Here is a 12,891-nt window from a genome sequence, read left to right on the forward strand (position 1 = left end):
CCTTTGCCCCTCGTAGAGGAAAGCATCCCTATCTGCCAGCTCCAGGCTGGGCTGGCTGCAACATCATGCTTACTTCCCTACACAAAGTGTGAAATAGGGTGATGGAAGACCTCCAACAGCATCCTACTTCAACAGCAAACACTCCTAGTGCTTGGGTATGGAATTGAGTGGTAAAATTAAAGGTTGGTACCAGACCGTGAATACCAGGCACAAGCATGACTTTGGCTCATCTGATGAGCACAGATGGATCTGCAAAGGGATTTTATGTCAGAGTCAGATGGTTAGAGAAGCACAAACCATGTTCCTGATCTGCAGCACACACACAAGTTCAGTAAGGGGAGAGCTGAACTTCAGAAGTGATTGACTCACATTCCCTGCTGCTCATGTACTGCCAGTCTTCACTCCAGCTCAGCTCCTTTTGCACACAGTACCTGACATCTACATGGGAAATGATTCCCAAGGGTTTTGCTCCAATGGAGAAATGGGTTTGACCAGGAGAACACTGATGTTGCATCTTTACAATAAGTAGTGTTCCAGATAACCTGGCACTTAGAACAAGCACAGGATGGAAAGCTTAGTCCTCTCACTGAAATCTAATTTCAAAGCACACAACTGTTCATCAATGGCCTCAGTTTCATGAACAACCTGAAAAAAAGACTGGAGTAGGATGTCTCCTTCAGCCACTCCTTCCTCCCCACTTTAATTTCTTTGTAAGACTACTCTATGTGGAGTGGAAATGTTCTCTGAATCGATAAAAAATTAGCATGAGTACAGGAACAGAAGCTTGGGATTAGGGAGATCTAAAAATGGATGGATTTCCCTACACTTCTCTCTGCATCTTAAAGAACCCTTCCAAGACCTGGTTGTAAACGTTTTAATTCTCTGTCAGCTTTCTGGAGGAAATCATTACAGGGGCAGGATCACAGAGCACTGGGTGCCACTCTGCAATAGGTGTCTGTCAGTCAAACAGGCGTCAGCCCACACGTCACCCCGAGCACTTCCAGCCTCCAATCCAGGAAAAGGGTGCTGGAAACGGAGAGCTTGCTTGGAGAGTTGCTTGGAGCACTGCTTGAGTGATCAGGCCAAGACTGTAATCAGCCAGTCATTGGAGCGATAGCTTAATTTTTTATTTATTATTTAAAACAAACACAATTATTCTCTCTCCCAGCTCTGGTTCAAGCAGTTTATACATTTAATTCAATTTTAAGAGCTATGTGTTTGTTTACTAGAGCAAACAAAAACCAGTAATTAAGAGCTGCAGTTAGAGAGAAGAACGAACCTGCTTGTCTTTGGCTCAAAATTAAATTTTTAGCACCAAATATTGACATTAGGAGGTAAGCAGCTTAGTTCCATGTCTGCTTTTCACACCTCCCAAGTACGCACCGGCATCACTGAAGGAGACGTGCTGACCTACACTTTCAGCATTACATCCCAAAGAAACCATGTAAAACCTGGTGAGGTTCCTCAGAATAAACCTTAATCTCTCAATTTGCCAATATCATCAGCCTCAGGAATCTTCCTTCCCTTTTGTCTCTAGTTTTCCTTGCCTTCATTCCTTGCAGCATCAGAGATAGAGTAAACCATACATGGAAGAGAATGATGGTATCAGGTACTACTGCACTATACTTGGTCAAGGAAAGATATTCTAGCTGGAGACCTCCCTGCCAATTAAAGGAAGAAGGAAGGAAGCAAAAAGAAAAAAAAGACAGAAAAAATACCAGAAGAACCTGTTGGGGGGGGGGGGGGGGAAGACAAATTATTGCATTAAAAATAAAGCCTTGGGTTTGGAGCTTTGCTTCTTTAGATTTTGGGTTTAGATTTATCATCTCCATGAATATCTACAAGCAGTTTAACATCAATTAAAAATGCACAATCCGTTCAGCCCAGATTCCTTAAATCCAACACAATTACTTCCCAAAGAACTACTGAAGTCTACTGAAAACGTAGCTGCAGCATTAGAGGGTTATTTGCTACAAGGACCTTTTTAATATGGCTGTATTGTAATACTGCAGTGCAAGAGCCTCTTCAGCCATAAAAAGAAATTTAGCTCAGAAACACAACTTGTGGGCAATGAAAAACACATTTGCTTCCATTTGCCATCATTTAATAATAGCATTATTTAACAAGATCAGTTAAAACGACCAGCCTCACAAGGCACAGCAGTGCACTTCTTCTCACGAGACTCCGAGGGCACCAAAAAGAAATTCATTTCTGCAAACCAAACAGTCAAAGCAACCAGCAGCACTGGAAAGACCATATTTAAAAAGGGAGAAAAACATTTTGTGACTGACCAGGAAAGAAATAGCTCCTCTCTATATCCACACACACACACACATTTTACTTTAAAGCTGCAAGGAAAATAATAGTCTTCCACTGGAAGTAAAAACATATTTGTCATTACACTTTGATTTTTCACTCAAAATCGAGAACACCCTGAATTTGCACACATGGGGAAACAGCTACGAAGATCTGGGTGTATTCTGTAACACATCAGTAGTCAAACCCATATATCCTGGCATAATTATTTTCCTACAAGGTTATGCCTAATTGGCCACTAACCTCACTGATTAATCATCTCCACTACAAGAAGGCGTTGAGAAAAAGGCAGAAGGGCAACAAAATATTTATTCGGGCTGCAAATATTAAACCAAGAAGGGACAGCTGGTTCAAGTTGCTCCTTCCCGGCTGGCACGCAGAGGTGGATGGCGAGAAAACCCTGATCGAGTCACACACACAGAGAAATAAGAAAGGAAGCGGTGTCTCACGTTCATTCGCAGCACGGAGATGCTCAGTACGGCTCTAAGTTGGCTGTGCGCGGCTCTGGAAGTGTTAAATCCTCCCGCACGGCCCCGCACCGCGGTTCCTGCCGCTCGCATCCCCGCCCGCCCGTCCGTCCCGGCCGGCAGCGAGGCGGCCCCGCGCTGCCCGGGCATCCCTCCCCGCCTCCTCGCCGGCTCCGCCGCGCCAGCGCCTCCCTCCCGGCGGACAAACTTTGCGCCCAACTCCGCTCGGCTCCGCGGGGCGCTGCCGGGACCCGCTCCGCGCACGGCGGTGGCGGCGGGCGGGCGGCTCCCCCCGCGGATCCCGCCGCCTCCTCCTACCTGCAGCCGGCGCCGCTCCCCGCAGCGCCCCGCTCATCCTCCTCCTCCTCCTCCTGCTGCTGCTCCCGAGGCGGCGGGCGGGCTGCGCGCCCCGCTCCCTGGCTGGCTGCGCCGCGCTGCTGGCGCGGAGCCTGCGCGGGCGGAGGCGGCTCCGGGCCCGCGGTGGCGGCGCCGGTCCCCTGCAGCCCCCTCGCTACCGCATCCCCCCAGTCGCGGGGAACGGGAGCCCCCCCGCCCCGCCCGGCCCGCGGGCAGGGGGCGGTGCCCGCCGGCAACCCCCCCTCTGGCAGCCCCGGCCCCCCCCGGGCAGCAGCGCCGGTCCCGAATTCCCTCTGTCTCCCTCCTTCCTCCTCCGCTCACTCCGTGCTCGGGGACGCGGCTCCCAACCCGCTGCCTGCCCGCGCTCTGCCCAAACCCCACCGACCCCCGGCGGCACCTCTCTCGTGGCTCCTCTCACCGCTCCCGGCTGCCGGCTCTTCCTTCTGCCCTTCCTTCCTTCGGGAGACGGCTGAAGAAAGTCCTCCCAGCGCAGGGGGGGTGGTAGCGGGGCTGCGCTGGCCATCACTCCCGGCTCCGTGGCAAAGAGGGCTGCAGCCAAAAGCTGCCCGTGGGGCGTGGGACCCCCGAGCCCTCGCCCAGCACCATCCCTCTCCAGCCGTGAGCAGGCAACAGGCAGCAGCTGGGAAGATTCACGTGCGGTTGGGCAGCGGAGGTTGGTCGCTCAGATCCGGTGTAGACACCAAGAGGCATTCTGGGCCCAGTGGGATTTGGCATCGCCCTTCCTTCCCATGCTGACTTCTTTTCCTCGGGATTCTGCCTGGTTGTCCCACAGGAGGTTTCCTTCCTGGCTGCTGTCTCCCCTGTGCAGGAAGGTGTCTGCTCTTGCTGCTTGGAAATGGACTTTGAAGGCAGAAATACTTTTGAGTGACAGCTTGTAGCCACGATAGATCCAACTTCCCTTGCTGTTCACAGGTGGATGTTGAGTGTTTCTCTGGGAAGATCTGGCCTGACCCAGCTCCGTCAATAGGGACTGGCCTACTGGGCAGTGCTCAGGAAGGAGAAGCACCGCCTGTGCACAGATATATTTCTTGCTCTTCTTGTCCACTCCTTCAATGGGATGTCACCAAACAGCAAAATTAATCCCTGGCAAGGAAGAAATTCATGTGTGAGCTCACAAACCACAGCAGTGAGACAGCGATTAAAGTTTGTCTAATTCTAGGAGATCAAGCTTGTAATAGCTAGAGAATGAGACTTAAGCTGCTTTACATATTCCTTCATATGTAAGATCATTAGGGCATCTGTGGTTACTGTACCTCATGGGAGAGGGAGCCTTGCTGGGGGTGTTGATAGTTGTGAAATTTGGTGACTACGGGCATGTGCCACATGACAGGGTGTTAACCTTTTGTCAGTGTGACCTGACACGTTTGACTAAACCACCTTCCCTGGCCCCAATCTCTTACCTGCTCTCCCGTGTCACATATTTATTACAGGAGTAACAGCTCTTCCTGCTTAATGGGCTTCTTTGATGCAAACCTGGGGCTGTTCGGCAATGGCTGCCTCAGACATTTTGTTATCCTTAAATCACGGGTGATAAAAGATGAATAAAGCTGTCAAACACCCTATTGATTATGTGATTGAGATGTACCCTTATTGCACTTCTTATGTTGAGTTCCTTCCATTCTCTCTCTTTCCTGGGGGTTGGGTGAGGATGGGGGGAGGAACCAGACCTACAAAACAGCACTGAACGTGCAGTCTGTCAGACCAATCTGCTCCCACCCACCACATCTCTGTGAGGAATACAACTCTTGGCAAAAATATAGGTCAAATCTCAAGCCCTGCATCCTTCTGGTGTTAAATTATGGTGTCTCTGACTTCGAGGCCCCAGCAGTTTTCTTCTTGCCTGGTTTTGGAGGGAGGAGTTTCATAGAAAATCTTCCAAGTTCACATGTCGATTGGATAAAGCCACAGTTGTGGGCTTGCGGTTCGGGTATCAAGCAGGATGTGAGAGATAGGGGTTAGTTCCAGCTCCAGTACAGATTCCTCCCTGTATTTAGCAAAAATACTTGCCAAAGACAGGCAGGATGCTCAGTTGGGTTGAAGAGCTTGCTGTTGGTGTGATTAACACCCTGAGCTTTGGGAACACCCTCAACTTGCACAGAAAGGGCATAACGATGTGTGTCTGTACCCAGAGCATCGATGCACAAATGCTTCTCTGCAAACCCCTCCTCACAAAGAGACACGCTGAAAGAGATCTATATGCAAGGGATATTAATTTCCATTCCTTAAACACAGATGTCTGAGCAGAAAAGCCGCATAAGTGCCTCTGAATAAGAGCATGCTGGAGTGCTCCCACAGAGCTGTCGGAGCTCCAGTGCCTCGGAGTCAGCTGGGAAGCAGAGTGCCACAAACAGCTGGGCAAGCACAGGAGCAAGCCCCGGGAGAGGGAGCGGGAGCGAAGATGCTGCAGTGCACAACTGCAGTGAGGGACTGATTATACTCGTCTCAGAAGAGGCAGAGTTTGAAATGGAAATGAGGAGGAGATTTCCCTGCCACGCTACCCAGCAGCTACAGCAGACGCTGCTCTGAGACAACAGGGAAGCAGGGAGCACGCTGAGGGGACTTTTGTTTCACCATTATTCAGCTCATCCCAGAGCTCTCATTTAATTGTTACTCAAAAAGTTTCATACAGGAATGAAACATTAACAAAAAACTACTTCTGCCTTCACATCTTAACATTGATATTGAGGTCTCCCTGCATGTGGAGACTTCAGCTTGTGTACTCAAAGCAGAGCAAATTAGCAGTTCTTTACACAAGTCTCATCATTATGGGTTTGGAAACAAAATACCCCTGCAGTGCAATGGAAAGGGCTCCAGAGCCAGGAATTCCAAAGGCCTCATATCTGAGCTGCAGTCAGTACATTGCTTCATAGAGTCATAGAATCACAGAATGGTTTGGGTTGGAAGAGACCTTAAAGATCATCTCATTCCAAGCCTCTGCCCTGGGCAGGGATGCCACTCGCTACATCAGGTTGCTCAAAGCCCCATGAGGTGTCTGAGAATGCCTCAGGTCATAGCAACTACTCAGTCCAAAATTCCCATGAGGCAACCAAACCCACCTTCACTGACGTACTTCAGTTCTCCCCCAAACCTTCAAAACTTCCAAACACAGAACTTCCAGGTGAGAATCAATGCAAACAGCTCATGAACTTCTGCCTCTGCCCAAAAAAGTATTTTGATTTGTCTTGTCATCATCCTTCATTGCAGCTTGGGGATCTCTTCCTTCTTTGTTATGATTTTAGGAAACTCCTGGCTTTCTCAGGCAGGAGATGCATCTTCTAATGGCACCTGAAAAAAACCCAAACAAATAAACAAAACAAAAAAAAAAAAAAAAAAAAAAAAAAAAAAAAAAAAAAAAAAAAAAAAAAAAAAAAAAAAGAAACCTCAGGTCTCTGTTTTAGCCATGACAGAATTACTTATCAAATGCATGCCAAAGAATACCACAAGTCTCCATGTAGAGATAAATGTTCTGAATTTTATACTGCAACACCTTTACTTTAGCACTTGCCATCCATGGATCTCATGGAGCTTAATACAGGTGTCATTACCCCCAGTAATTGTCTGGCCCCCGTTGCCAGACAGTTGGAGTGGGGCAGCTGCTGCTTGACCAGTGGCACTGTCTGGCAGTGGATCAGGTAGCATGGCTTGACTTTGCATTTTTCAGACACATACAGGCACATGCAGAGACACATATAGTGAGTTAAAAGGGAGTCCTGAGATACTTCCCAATCAAATGCATTACATCACTGGAGAATCCACTACATACACTGAACTCCAATCTTTGGATTAATATTCAGGAGTAAATATTAATCTGGATCTACATCTACAATATACACACTCACACCCTTCATCCACTGAAAGAATAACTTAGTATTTTTATGTAGCAGTCACCTCCAAAAATACTACTCTCCAAGGTAAAAGTGAAGAAAAAAAATATTAATAGAAACTGCACTGTTTCTTCCCTAAAATATATCCCTTCATATGATTTCTCAAGTGGAAAAAACAGAAGATCTCTTGTGACTGCCTTGTGTTCCCTTTCTAAAGCATTTGAGAGATCAAACTTCAATAGTTTAAATGAATTTTAAAAATTACCTTAAAAATGAGATTCACATTGCCTAATGTTATGTCTGGACATATTTATACCAGTAGCAATACTGTAGCTATTGAGGATAAAAAACCTAATACACATTTCTCCAGTCACAAATAAACTAATTTCTAAAACCAGCTCTTTCCAGGCTAGAGTTTATATTCTATTCATAAAAATAGAAGGATGGTGGCTTGAGGGGAATTCATGCTTAAAACTGATTTAACAATAAATTAGTGCAAAACATACATAATGTGTGTAGGGCTGCTTTACAGAAATGAAGATGCTAAATTCAGCCAAGGAATTATTTGCTGTGAATTATTCACTTAGTCCTGTCGGTTCCTGAACCTTTATGAAGGTTCTGTGGAAAGCAAGGGGGAAAAAAAATCAAGCATATGCAAAGCAAAACATCATCAAAAGTCAAAGAAGTCTCCAAGGGAGATGAACTTCAATGCCACAGTAGGGTAAACAAATGGAATTATTTACAATATAACATTATCGTTGCAATGATATTTTATTCATTATTTAGTCCCACACTGAGTCTCCCTTGTAGCCTGTGGTAGACAACCCAGGCATTTTGTTCCATCTTTCACCTACCACGTCTGTATATAAATGATATAGTTTATTTAATATTTGTATACATCACACAAGCTACTGTCTCCTGCCTGTTTAAAACGTATCTGTTTCCCTCCACCTGCTCACGGGGCTACAGAGATCTCTGATATTTCCTGCAACTGGGCCTTAGTTTCACTGTCTGTTGCTATTTTTCTTGAAGATGCCTGATATTCAAGCTCAGTTTCAAGAATCTCTTGGTTTCCTTCACAATTTGCATAACCACGTGTCAAATGAGTGCTAATCTTAAGCACCTCTTGGTTTAATCCCCTAATTTGAGGGGGGACAAGGCAGGGGTGGCTCTGCTCAGCAATGGAAATCAGCCAGCGGTGGATACTCCAGGATTAACGTAATCCAACTGCTACAACTATTCAATTTGGAGACTAAGGACGATAAAACCTATTTTCCCAGTCAATCAATCATTGTGATCGACTTGCAAAAAAATCAGTGAAAGTTAATGAAATCAGCAGAATTATGTCAAATGACACTGCTGAGAAGGCCTTGTGTTAGAAACATCCCACTATTGCTGGGAAGGGAAGTCAACAAATTACAAGAATCCTTGTAATTAAGAGCTTATCAAAGCACTTTATCCCATCAAGCACTACCTTACAGATACCAGGTATTGCTTTTCTTAACACTTAAGGAAATTAAGAGCAATGAGGATGCTTGAAACATCACAAGGCACTCGGAGCGAGCTGGGAGCGGAAGGTGACACATCACTGTACCTCCTCAGTGATTAAGGAGGTTACCCAGGGAAACAGGAGAAAAAGAGTCATTGCTGGCTGAAGCTGATCCCTGGTCTGCTGTCACTGCCAGTTCCATCTGTGAGCAAATCCAACTAAAAGACTTCTGAGCTTCCTTCCTAACTTCTTCTGCATGATCCCACCACCAGCCCTACGAGAACAATTACATGCTCCATCTCCTTTCCTTCCTATTGGATTGTCTCAAATAATAAAGGTGTTTGCAAATATTGTCTCACTAAAAACAAAGACCTTCAGCTGGTGATTGCTGCAAATGAGGATTTTGCACTGGAAGAGTGAGCAAAACCTCAGTAACAAATGCAAACCTACAGGCTGTGAACAACCCTCTGTCGCATTCCGGGGCGTGTCGTGCTCACTTTGACTTAACTTGCCAAACTCACTTGATCCCAGTTCTCCGTGCAGCCTAATTAAAACAGGATTGGCTTCATTTACTGTAAGTGATTTCTTAATAGCTGATTCACATTCCCCTAATAACCCATCCCCACCTTCCTCATCCAGGGTGTGCAACTGAGACTTTAACACAGACTCTGACACTGACAAATGCCTCTTTTTGATCACCTGAGGTTGTGTGAATCTATCACACACACATCAAAATCAAACACAACATAAGGGAAGCATTAATTAAACCATATCAAACAAACACCTGACAAGTCTATGATTTAAGTATAAAACAGCCAGAAGAATTGTGAGTCAATACTTTAGTTCGTAACCCACTTTTTATATCATTGTACAGAACTAAAGAAAACTGGAACACTTCCCCCCCACACCTCCTTCATCTGTGTTATTTTATCTTTCAACTCGAGCTGGAAAGTCTGTCTCAGCATCGCCCATGAAAAAAGGTGACATAAATTGCTCAGAGAGTTGAAAGAGAAGAAAAGCTTGTAAACAAGTTTCCTATTCTCATACCTTGTTCCCTAATTCCAAAGAGAGAAACAGCAGCACATCTTGCAGAGGATGCCGTTTCTTCTCCTTCAGCTCAAAGTCTGTGAATTGCTCTGTGCAACACCTATGAAGGTTCCCTAAAATTCTCTATAAAGATTATCCTAGATCAACAGAATAGTCCAAGAAGCCAGTAGGCTTGGGGTGACTTACCAAAGCCTTACTATGGATGTAAATCTGGTACAAAAGCAAATGCTTTGGACTAGAAGTCTTTAGATTAAAAACCCTTTTGAGATTTCTGATACTCCCTGCTCCAAGTTCAGCTAGAAGACGGAAGTTTAGGGGGTCTTGAGATGTACAAAGAATAAAAATTAAACAAATCTTCACAGCTGAATACATGTATCTGTCATTAATCACATAACCACTCCTAAGGTCCATCATGGAGGAGGCAGCTGTAGGCAGGAGCTGAAAGATGTGTGGTACAACAGAGGAAACTGCAGTAAAAGTGTCCCAGAAATGCTCCAGGGCCAGCACTCTGTGGGCACACGGTGCCTCCTGTGTTAATCTGTTAAGTGCTTTCCAGCCTTTCTGCCATCCTTTAATGTCACAAAGGCTCATTAGAATATTGCAAAGGCCAGTCTGGCCTGACATTTGACGCCAGGGGAGGTCAGGAACACAACCTCTGAGCTGGAGCCTGTTGGGAGGGCAACGCTAACTTTCCTTTAACGCCTTGCAATTCCCTTTTTTCCTTGGCTCTGGGTATATCCTCTTTCTTCCTCTTAATTTCAGAGTAGGCTTTTTTCCTTTTTACACCTCTGTGTACAACTCTCCTCTGTTTGCTTCTCTGACTTCACACAAAGAGAGCAAAATAGTGCCTTTGTTATCACTGGGAATTCATCATTTCCACTTTTTTGATAAAAGTAGCTACTCTGACTATCTCATATTTCCACTCATGTATCACTGGCACCCAAAACTCAGCTGAGTCTTGCCACTGTGAAAAGATGATCTTAAACAAGAATAAGATGCAAAATCTTTCCCAACAGTGGAAAGAACCTTCCCTGGAAACCTCCAGCATTTGCTGCAAGCACTGAGCAAGGCTGTTTGCTCACTTTGTAATCTTCTGCAGTAGCCACAGTCTGAGGCCTTTGCAATTCTTCAGTTTTATGATGAGTTTACTACCAAGTGATCTTCAACGTGCTGCTCCGCGCTCGGATGTGACAGGGAATGGAATTTCACTCACAGCAAGATTATTATTATTATTGAGCTGGATACATCTGAAGGAGCACAAATGTCACACCACTGCTCCCATACATCACTTCCCCTTCTTTGCCATCTGCTTCTGGAGTTGTCAGTCAAAGCAGTTTCAGCATTTCCCGTTATTGTCTTCAAGTTTGCTTCTGCCAACCCAGTTTAATTTCACATTTGCAGCATCGTGTTACCCAGCATGCAAATTAGTGACGTTTCTGTGTGTCATTTATCTTACTCCTCCCTTCCTCCAAAATGTGTGCTTTTGGAAATTTGATGTTCATTACTCTTTTTGACAGATCCTGGTACAGCTTGAAAATGTTCCACAAGACTTATCTGCATTGGCCACATCAATTTATCAGATTAATTTAACTTCTTTGAGGAAGCTTTCAGTGACAATCAGCTCTAGTGTGTCCACAAAAGTAATTCTAAATGTAGAAATGTTAATTAAGATCTAAAGTTCTGATTTGCTTTATTGTCAAGATAAGGACAGCTCTGAAATTCAGTTCTGTTTGGCTTCCAGGAGCCCAAGAAGTTCAGACGTCCCAGAAGCAGAAGGTCGTCTCAAAATCCTCTTTCCAAAACGTGGCTTGTTCAGAGCTCTGCTCTCGGCCCTCCCCTGCATTATCATAAGGACAGAGCAACATGGCAGTGGCAGCATTAGTAAGATAAGGCTCCTTATTTCTTGGCACAGGTAGCAGAATAGAAATGAAGGCTTCCAAACAACAGGAAAATGCACAGATAAGACTAAAACTAAACTACAAGATACTAGAACTTATGGGGATCACGAACACAAATTGCATTAAAATCTGTATAACATTTTATTTTTCATAGTTTCCCTCCTATTCTCAGTTAGTGCTGCCATCACTTGATGAACGACACCTCCCTGATTTCCAGGTCAAAACTGGGATTAAAATGGAGTTCTCTCCTAGGATCTTGTCCCAGTGGGAGCAGCATTTGCAAAACTTGATCAAAATACCTGTAGATCGTGTCCTTTCCAGGGTTTTCTCGCCCCCAGTGGGGAGAAAGGGCTTGGATGCTCGTTGCTATGGCAGCTACTAAAACTGCTGCTCACCAGAATTTTTGAATTACTCTCTATATTCAAACATGCTTTGAAATAAGGTTAAAAATCAAGTTTCAGCACTATTAAAGAGCCAATTACTGACTTCTTTATGTTTTCCAAAATAAAAAGAAATTAGAAACAAGTACTTAATGTCCCCTCTGTGTTAATACAAAATCACATGCAGTCTGTAAAGATTCTTCAGAACAGAGATTTGAAGCAGCCCTTATAAATAATTTAAGTTATTTATATAGTTAAATTAGAATATACTATAACTCTTTTTCTTGATAATTTCAGACATGAGCCCCTTTTATAAATGTAAACCCTAGTTGAAGACAAGCTGCATATCAAACAATACTTGCAAGAAATGGTATGAAATAGGTTTCTAGGCATTGTGTGTATTTGTGGGTTGGAAGGTTTTCCAGGTTGTCCCACTGCACATGTTGCACAGTAGCTCCCAGACCAGACTCTTGCACTGAACTCCAGCTCTCCCACTTGCTTGTCCTGATCTTTCCATCCAACCCAAGCAGAGACTTTCCCATGCCATCTCTGCTGTTTCAGAGTTATTTAAATGCAGTTCAGAGCCAGCCCCCACAGCCCTGCTGCTCCCATGGGATGGTACCTTGGGCCACACAGGCACAGTTGTCACAGCCATGGGTGACAGTAGCTCTGAATGAGGCTTTGGGTTGGCAGAGACACCTCCCTGGGTTTGCCGAAGCATCTCTGGAGCAATTTCGTGCCTACATTATGGTAATCATTTCATTATTATAACTGATAATTAAAAGAGAAACATTAAAATTGGTGTATTAGCCCATGAATGAAGGGACTGTCCGTCCAGGATCTTGCCCACTTTAGCCAAGACAACCCATGGAGTTTTGAGATCCACAGGGAAAGGGAACAGTTGATGCTCAAATAACTCCTAAAGAGAGTGAGATGAAGATACTAAGGAGCTTTCCCTTACAACTGCCCTGCAGAGGAGAAATAAAGCAGAGGGCTTGGAACAAAGGCTGTGGTGTTCAAGGAGCAGCTTTGCTTTGCATTACTCTCCGAGGTTTTTGTCTGAATTAATAAGCAATGCCCTGAGGGAAGAGG

The 12,891-nt window shown here is 45.0% G+C and overlaps 1 protein-coding gene across 3 annotated transcripts in view; it reads right to left on the reverse strand.

Moving 5' to 3' along the window:
- Window positions 1–6,317, reverse strand: part of DAB1 (DAB adaptor protein 1) — a 436,638-nt gene extending 430,321 nt beyond the window's left edge. Inside the window, exons 1-2 of one of the 3 annotated variants that reach the window (XM_039380595.1) lie at window positions 6,218–6,317; window positions 3,538–4,244 (exon numbers count right to left, since the gene is read on the reverse strand). The gene's annotated coding sequence lies outside the window, so the exon portion shown is untranslated. Of the gene's footprint in view, window positions 1–2,765; window positions 2,845–3,101; window positions 3,174–3,537; window positions 4,245–6,217 lie in introns of those variants that run through there. The other 2 variants (XM_027748810.2, XM_027748812.2) reach the window with 2 other exon arrangements.
- Window positions 6,318–12,891: the final 6,574 nt, after the last annotated feature.

This window comes from Pipra filicauda, unplaced genomic scaffold (genome assembly GCF_003945595.2).
Source record: "Pipra filicauda isolate LSUMZ 115617 unplaced genomic scaffold, ASM394559v2 scaffold19_size4547281_pilon, whole genome shotgun sequence".
Lineage (NCBI taxonomy): Eukaryota > Metazoa > Chordata > Aves > Passeriformes > Pipridae > Pipra > Pipra filicauda.